Source organism: Ambystoma mexicanum, chromosome 11, assembly GCF_040938575.1.
Source record: "Ambystoma mexicanum isolate Mex_15411 chromosome 11, UKY_AmexF1_1, whole genome shotgun sequence".
NCBI lineage: Eukaryota > Metazoa > Chordata > Amphibia > Caudata > Ambystomatidae > Ambystoma > Ambystoma mexicanum.
This window is the reverse complement of record NC_090934.1, coordinates 363117186-363126690: the sequence shown is the minus strand read 5'-3', so window position 1 is coordinate 363126690 and position 9505 is coordinate 363117186.

Here is a 9505-nt window from a genome sequence, read left to right as displayed (position 1 = left end):
GTTGTCCTCTAAGAACCTGCCACTTAACAATTTACCCATAAAGTTGGCTCCTCTGTATTTTGGCCCATTTAGGATAACCAAGCGCCTGTCCTCTGTGGCTTACCGCCTCCAGCTACCTCCCTCTTGGCGGGTGCACCCGGTTTTTCATGTCTCCCTTTTGAAGCCCTATGTTCACGATGCCCATGGTTGTTCTTGTCCTCGTCTGACTTCAGTCCTTGTGCAGGGTGTCCCCGAATTTGAGGTCCAGGAGATCTGTGATGCCCGTTTCCACAGGGGGGTACTGCATTTTTTGGTGGACTGGAAGGGGTACCCGGCTTGTGATCATACCTGGGAACCGCACCGGCATGTGCACGCTCCCCGCCTTGTGCTTGAGTTTTATGGTTGCTTTCCTTGGAAACCTGGGGCCCCGGGTCTTTCTGGGGGGGATCATAGTGTCACGCCACTTACCTGGAGACCAGGATCCTCTACGCCAGTCCGCTCCACTTCCTCTTGGTGGCTCTATCCGCGCTTTCGCACCTGGGGGTCTGCCGCTGGGAGAGTGTCGGGGGTCCGTGCTGGTGCGTCTCTGCGCATGCGCGGACGACCATGTTCCCGGTTCCGCGCATGCACAGTAGGCTGGGCCCGCGCTACTGCAGCGGCTTGCGTTCCAAGCCTCGTTTTGGGCTCGTCAGCACCAGGCAACGAGACGGTTTGCGCCTCAAGCCTCTCGGTTGCTGACGGCCCATAAGAGGAGTCAAGACCAAGAGTTAGTTGCGTCTCAACGCGGTTTGTTTATCGCATTGCTCGCTCGACTCCCGAGCTGTCCCTGCTCAGTTTCCTGTTCCCTGCCTTGTTCTTGCTCTTGGGCTGTCTCCCGTGGGTTCCCCTGTCCTGTGAGTTCCTTTCGCCTGCTGGGTTCTCCCTTCTCCTGTGTCAGTTCCTCGCCCTCTTGCTTGTCAGCCTGTACTCCTTGGACCCACCTCATGCTGCCTCCCTCCGGCCTGACCATACCTCTTCAGCTGCGTTTGCCTGCATTGCCTTCTTCCCCCGTGGACTGTAGGTGATTTGCTTCAGTCTCCTTTTTTTGCCATTTACCTTGGTCTTCGTTGGATCTACGACCATTCCCAGCATCAGTTCCGTTGTTTCCTGGACTAGGTCTTCTGGACATCCCACTCCGGCAATCATCCTCATCGGACATTTAAGTACACAGAACATCTGCCTCTCCTGTCAATGCTTGCACTGTCCTGACGTCAAGCTAATCAGGAGAGAGCACCCGGTGACGTTGGGAGTCGGTCCCTCTTTCACCCAGTACCATCTTGGGTGGTGGAAGGGTCGGTTCCTCGCGTCAAACGTCCGTCTGGAAACAGTTGTCAGTCTGGCTGCCACATCAAGATCTACAATCAAACCAACAGGTACTCGAATTTCTCGTGATAAACACCATAACAGATAGCTAGTCAGGTTGCCTAATTGCTCCAATCATACTGCCAAATGCAATATGAAAGATGGAGTGCAGAGCACTCTATGTGCTCCTCCAGGACAATGTGCCTTCAAAATCCATCCGGTAACCTTTGAGGAAAAAAGTACAGAGGAAGTCTGTAGTAAAACGTTAAAAGCTGCTACTCGAGGCAGGCAGCCGCTGCACAAATCACCCAACACTGAGAGGACAATGCATCTGCTAGGTGCTGTTCTGGACAGCAGAGGTTACAGGTGGGAATCTATCATGGCAGATTACTGCAAGAGAAATGTACAGCATCCCAGCTAGCAATGGCACAAAATGCATTATCCCAGGCATCAGTTATAAGGATAGCCACCGGGAGCTCTGCCCAAACACCTTTATCTTCCTCTCAGAGATAATGAGCCAGCTCCAGAGCAATAAAGGTCACACGCCACATTTATTTCATCGAATGGAATAGTAAAGCCATATGGGCATGTTCCAAATGCACTTGTTCAGAGAGGATGAGAGTGAGATGTGAGCAAGGTCTTTTCACAAGGCTCTCTGGACACCTCAAGCAAAACAAGTCGAAGACCTACTGGGAAAACAGAAATATGGCTGGAGGCACTGGCGTAACAGGGGTCCCTGCAGCCCCCGCGGTTTGGGGGGCCCCACCAGCACACGTACTGGGAGACGGCCCCACTTAAAAAAAAAAAATTATCAACAAAAAAAGTTTCGTTTTGAATTCACTCTGCATTAATAAAGAAATGATTTCTGTAAGAGAAATCACTTCTTTATGAAGGCAGAGTGACTACAAAAGAAAATTTATTTTTGAAGGCTGAGGGCTCCCCCAACCCATGACATGGAAGATGCCAGGCTGGAGGGCTCCATGTCATGGGATGGGGGGGAGACCTATGACTTCAAAAATAAATTGTTTATTTTTGAAGTCACTCTGCCTTCATAAAGAAATTTCCGCTATGGTTCGGTCCTTAACTGAAGAATTTCTTAATGAAGTTAGAGTGACTTCAAAAAGAAACAATGGCGCTCATTCTGACCATGCCGGCCCGGAAACAATGGTGCTCGTAATCTTAACGGCACCGTTGTTTCCGGACCAGCATATTACAGGTCTACCTGCTGAGGCCGATGTGCCTGACAGATATGACCCTGCCGGGCACAGTGACCACGGTAGGCAGACCCTATGGGGCTCCACGGGAATGGGGATTACCAAAATTACCGGCGCCTGACTTCCCGGCGGCTGGACTTGGAAGACAGGTGCCAGTAATTTTTTACGGGTCTGGTGGCAACCCGCCAGTAGCACCGGCACGGTAACCTCCCGACCTGTAACCCATGATGTGTGCGTGTGGGAGTGTATGGTGAAAGGGTGCACACTTAAATGTACAGGTGGCTGCCTAAGTGTGCCTGTATGGCCTGTATGGCATTTTACTTCTTTACACGTTTTAATGAGACTATTCTAGTGCAGCTTCAATGTTACAAGCAGTTAACTCTCTCCTTTAAGTCTCCTATTCCCTCTCTATCCTTCCAATCACTCCGTTGGCATGCAAGTACTAGACCCACATCACGATTTCAATTGCCTAAAAAATGTGGCCTTTGAATGCAGGTATTAGCAGTGAAATGCTTTACCTTGGTAATTGCTGGGCCATTATTAACAGCAAACCCCAGGTGCCGTTTAACATCTGTGTCCTGTTCTGTCAGGCAATTGCTCTAAAAGTCAGCCTGGTCGAGTCAACATAGCCCAAAATATCAGGGGGGGGCAGTGCTGAAGCCCAGTCAACTCAATGGTGTTTCGCCACTACTTGTATTTAATGCCTTGATTATTCCTAGCCCTATTCTTCCTCATGTCTGTACTTATGTATGAGGCAGTATGTGTGTACTCAGTCTCATACACAAGTACTGGGATGTGGTAGAGGTACATCGAGGTAATGCCTGACTTATCTACCTGTAATCTTCATTACTCCTAGTCCCACTCTTCCTCATCCCAGTACTTACCTATGAGGCAAGGAGCCTCATACGTAAGCTCTGGGACAAGGAAGAGGGACGTGGAGGAAATTCTTGATCAAGGAGCTTGGGTTAGGGGGTGGGAGGGAGAGGGGATGTGGGGGGGGGGTCGGGATTGTGTGATAAATCATAATGGTTGTCCATGTCCAGGCTAAGCATGCATGATATGTGGTATTAGTGGCTAGAGAGGCATTTTGGTGCAGCCAGTCTAGTCATTCCTCAGTTTTGTATGACTTTCTTTTAACTGGGAATTTCTGATAAAGCAGTCCTGCTAAGTGTAATTACCTGGCTAGATTGGCATTTGGGTGCTACCAGTCTAGCCATGTCTTACTGCAGCATTATATATTTTTCAGGGCATCTGTGATGAAATGATATGATAAAAGTCATTTATAATGCACCTGTACACAAGTGTTTCCATGCGTGACAAGGCAAGGGAGGGAAGATAGAGGGAGGACAAGACAAACGATCTCACTAGACCTTGTGTCATTGTGAGAACGAGAGGTGCAAGAGGAAAGGGAGGGGGGAGTATAAGTGTGAGGGGAGGGGAAAACAGGGCTGCAATGCTCTGAGTAAGTGCAGCCAGGGCAGTGCGACTATGGGTAGTGCAAGGCGAACAAGGGGCTGCACGGTTACAGTTACAGACCCGAAGTGCATGTAGGCACGGAGACAGTGCAAGGGTGACTGATCAAGAAAGAGCCTGGACTCAGAGAGACTCTGAGGGTATCCAAGTAACTGGTCGGTACAGCAGACAGGTAGGTCAGCAGGGGAAGAAGGGAGAGAGAGAAAGCAGAGAAGAAAAGGAATGTTTTTAGCTGCTTCCGAAACTTCAGATCGTCCAGCTCAAGTTTGAAGGGGTAGGGAGGCCATTTCAGTGGGAAGCACCAGCAGAGGAGAGAGATCTACCCCCCCACTCTCTGCCTGGAGAAGCGTCTAACCCTTAGAGAGTTGGAGGTAGCTGAGCGAAGGGCTCGAGAAGGAATGTATTTTGGAAGAGAGCATTGGATGTAGTGTGGGCCCAGAAAGCCTTGGTGACAATGCAAAGGGTCTTGAACTTGATCCTTGCAGCCAGGCGGAGCCAGTGGAGATTTCAGGTCTGGAGAGATATGATTCCTGGTATTGGGGCCAAGAATAAGTCTTGCAGTCCTGTTCTGGATTAGTTGCATATGATGGAGAGTAGAGGAAGGCAGAATGAGAAAGAGGCTGTTGCAGTAGTCCAGCCTAGAGAGAACCAGGGCTCTGGGAGAGTGAGCTTCTGGTGGAAAGTGAGAAAGGGAAGAGTCCCTTTAAGGAGGAGCAGATGGTAGTGGAACTTCTTGGTGACATGCGAGATGTGAGGAGAGAAAGAAAGAGTTGCAAAGAAGATGACACCCAGATGTTTTGCTTCACAGGAAGGTGAAGGAAGAGGGCCCAAAGCGGACGGCTAGCGTGAGAGAGGGAAAGCTGGTGCCAGGGTCCCAATAAGAAGCAACTCTGTCTTACTGCATTAAGGCAGAGATCGTTGGAAGCGTACCAATCCTGATTCACAGATAGATAGTCAGGAATGAGCGAGACAGGAGATGAGGCTGAGGGGAGCCTGTAGGAAAGCTGAGTCATCCACATAACACTGAAAATTAGAGGAGAAGGTAGAGATCAGGTGGGCCAAAGGGGCCAAGTAGAGGTTGAAAAACCAGGGTGAGAGTACAGAGCCCTGGGGAATGTCACAGGTAGAGAGAGGTGGCAGAGAGATTGGGACCAGGTTGGACCTCGGAGGGGGGGTGGTCCAAGAGGAAGGAGGTCAATCACTACAGGCCCTGATCAGGATGGTGTTGTTGACTGTGTCGAAAGCAGAGGAAAGAAGGAGAGTAAGGATAGAAGGAATGCTGGAATCAAGGTTAGAGAGCACATCTTAATGGGTGTTCAGGAGAGCAGTTTCCATGCCTCTGGCAGCTCTGAAGCCAGACTGATGGCCATGGAGACAACCAAATGTTTCAGTGTGTAGAGCAAGCTGGGAGATGGCAAGCTTTTCCAAGAGTTTGCCCAAGAAAGGGGTGATGGAGATTGGGCAATAGTTTGCCGGGCAGGTAGGATCAGCAGACAGCTTCTTGAGGAGTGGGCGCACAAGGGAATGCTTAAGGGGAGAGGGGAACATTCCAGCGGCTAAAGAGTGATTACAAAAATCGGCAAAGGCTGGAGCGAGGGTGTCAATATGGTCCTTGATGGTTCTGGAGAAGCAGGGCAGCACTTCTTTGGACAACGCTTTCATAGTTCAGACTTGTCTAGAAACCTCATCAGGTGTTGTCAGAGAGAAAGAGGAAACATGAGGGGGAGATGTAGAGATGGCCAAAGGGGGCCGAGAGAGGAAGAGGGAGAGGAAGAGCAGATAGAGGACAGGATGTCCTGAGATTTAGCAGAGAAGTGAGAGGCCAGAGCCGTACAGAGGGCCTTGGAGGGAACAGGAGAGGTAGAGACTGCAACAGGATTGACCAGTTCCTTGCAGATTTTAAAGAGTTTGGCCATGTTGGTAGAGGTCGTGGGGACGCAGGCTTTAATGTGTGCTCTCTTCCTGATGAGTGTTATTGCTTTGACTGGCATTTTGCTGCAAACAGTCTAGGTATGTCTAAAAGTGGCCTGGCATGTTTTACTGTAATGTTATTACGTGTCTACACTGGTCTACATTGTGCAGCCAGTTCGGCATGTTTTCATTGTGGCATGGCATTTTTAATACCAAAGCATTAATGTTCCTGTGCACTGTTGGTAACTTACATGTATTGGATTGGTGTTACCCTACAAAACAATTGCAAACACTGTGGCTTTATAGCCAATTTTTCTCAGAAAGTGTGCTGTATATTGCATTAAAATACATATTTATATCTTTCTCCTGGTGCAGTGTGCGGCATACCCCTTCAGCAGCACGTTCGTGTATATTGCGCAAGCGTTACAATCTAGGCCGGCCCAGAGTGTGGCGCGACCCATGATTTGTTGCTGAGTTGGGGGGGGCCCTCAGCATGGCTTGCAGGGTGACCCCTACATTTTATGTTACGCCACTGGCTGGAGGCATGGAAGGAATAGCAGAGCGACGATCAGTGCCTGGAAGTGGGATTGCAGCAGAATTGCCTTGCCCATTTGGGCTATCTGTTCTTGGTGGACATAAAGGAGCATACTTGATGCTGCAGAAAATGGAACCGCCAGGCTCATGTTTTCCCAAATCATCCTCCAAAAGGGGAAACAAGTGGCCAATCGAGATATTTAGCAAGGGGTAATAAATATGGCACAGTATAGCCCCTCAGGGGTGAATATGTCTGTGTTGACCGTTGAATGTATTTCCAAGTGCTCTATTATGCCGTTGGCCAGAGCATCGCAATCCTCCACCATCTCTGAATTCTTTCCTATCACATGATCTCGTCTTTTCCTATCACATGACCTCGTCTTTTTAAGCACAAACCAGAGGGATGACATGACGGATGATAGACATCCTGCATCGCATATTGAAAGGTGATAGAATCTGGGCGAGCCATTTCACTGGACCCCACTGCCGAGGAGTCAAAGACATGCATGACCCTAGCTCGCCTTTCCCTTGCATGACATAGCCATTGATTGCTTTGTGCGGTTCAGACAGGTGTAGAAGCATGTACAGACCGTGATTCCATTGAGTAGAAACCACCTGCATGAGATCAAGTCGCAGAGGCCCATTGCCTGTCCTCAGCATTTTTAACAGCTTCCAGGCTTTCATAGAATGTCTGAAATGGGGACATTAAGGAACGTGTGACCATTATGTTGACAACCTTGCTTCCCTATTTTATAAAGCACTACCATAAGCAATTTGTAAAACAGGGCAAAACGTTGTACTTGCCGTATGTCATTTCACCAGATTGTTGATACCATTCTCTGTGGCAACAAAAGGGTCGATTCATGGAATTCCGTGCAGAAATCGTGCAAGGGTCACGAGCCGAGAAGGAAAAATGCGCGCCACGTGTATTCATGGAATTGACAGTGCAAAGTAATCATATTTGCAAATCGCGCCCGGAATGCCTCTGATACGCCCGCACGCTAAGCATAAACAACCTTTGCGTGCTCCCCGGGCACGAATACATGCACCCTTCAAACAGTGCGTGGGGTCCCCCATAAGCAGGCCTGCGACTCGGGAACCCTGTGCAGTGTCCCCCAAAACAGCATCTGGCACCCCGACAATATGCGTATAAAAAATCGTAACTCAGCAATAACTTGGAGTCTCGCACAAGGCCTTTGACAGCTCGCACAGACGTGCTAAGCCAGCGTGAACTCCACGCAAGTCCAGGGAAAATACTGCACATTTGATTCCATGAATCGATGAAGGGGGATTTGCGTGCAGTTACGTGTGCAAGTACCCTATTTTCTGCATCGATAATTCCATGAATAGGCCCCAAAATAAACAGTCAATGCCCTCAGTCTCAACCATCCCAAATTATTGACAATTAAATCCACCACTATGCTTGCAGACGTGTGTGTGTGTGGGGGGGTCTTTTTCATAGTACACATTACACTTGATTTTTGCTGGCGGATTAGCTTTTTGGAAGTTTAGGTAATAGTTACCTAGTATTAAGTTCCTTTAAATTAACCCAATGTGCAGTGATGCGCAAATGTGCTGTTAACTGCCCACTGCTCCACATGCCCATTGTGCATGCACAGCACACTCTATCAGTCAATAATTGATTAGGTGTTGTGCAAAGCTCAGGCACATGAATTGGAAAATGATGTGCAGCCGTTTATTTGATATTGTGGCCACTGAACATCTGCAAATTCCTGGTATCCTTTGGTGTCCACCAAGGAACAGATAAGGAAGTTTTGTTTCATTTTTGATTGTCATAATGCTCTAAGGTATGGCTTCTGAGCCATTGTTTAATCAGGCTGAATAAGCTTGTTTTGAGCTGCTTATGGAAACCACGGATGTGGAATGTGAGAAAGGTATTGGCTCGTGGGGTGTCTTGATGCCTACCAACAGAAGGATATGAAAGCACAGGTGCGGCAGCTCTATTACGCCTACATGATGCAAACATTAGACTTGATATCCTGCACACATTAAAAAAGGATGTGCACTGACAGCTTGAGCATCATTTCCTAGAACATAAGTAATATTGATTAAGAGTGTTCCAGAAGCAGACACACGGCTGGTCTTGGTCTGTTGGGTATGCAATTCCCTTTTGTGATTGATTTTACACCACTGGATCTGGTGGCAAAAGGTGTGCCCGTCTTCCTCTGTCAAATTTAGTGTTTGTAAATTGTCATATGCTTAAAAAAAAAAAAAACATAGCCCCAATGTGGCCTTTCTGATTATGGCAGAGTCAGTAACAGAGCTTCCTTTTTTGGTTCTCTGCTTGCAGATTCATTGGGCATAAAATACCAGGCAGTAATGTTGTTAGACTGCTGTCTTTGGCTGGTAATGTGCTTGCAGTCGTTCTTACCCATGCAAGCCTAGAAGCTGTGATGGTCGTGGCGAATGGGATATCCAGAAGAGGTAATTTCTCCTGAAATTAAATCCAAATGTCAAAATGTCAACACATGTTAATCTCCATTTTGCTGATTGGGAAATGAAGCAATGTTGGCAAAGAAATATTGCTTCTAGAGATCTCACGCATAAAAAGTGAAGTGGCGATTGCGAAGGATTTTTGAGAAATAGGCTCATTATAAATTTGACAGTATCCTGGCGGTACATTTGGCAGGATACTGGCAAATGGAAATTTCCGTTACTGCCACTTGGTCCGTCAGAATTCCTGCTGGATTTCAAGTGGTGGTAGCCGGTGTAAATACCCATTTCCATGGAGTCCCATTAGACCCCGTGGGGGATTTTGCTTCTATTACCGGCACTGGTGCCAATGATTTTTGCTGGTATGGAGCAGGAATGACCTCTGGCTCTTAGCTGGAGGTCACTCGCCACATCACCAGCAAACACGTAGTTGGCCGGTGTGGTAACATGCCGGCATACATTAATATTGACCCGCTATTACCGCACCAGCCAACCCATAATGAGGCTTAATTAATTAGCCTTGTATGGGAAAAATTCTCTGACTGGACATCCCGGGAAAAAAATCACCATACGTTAGGAGAGGTTTTTAATCGTGCAGC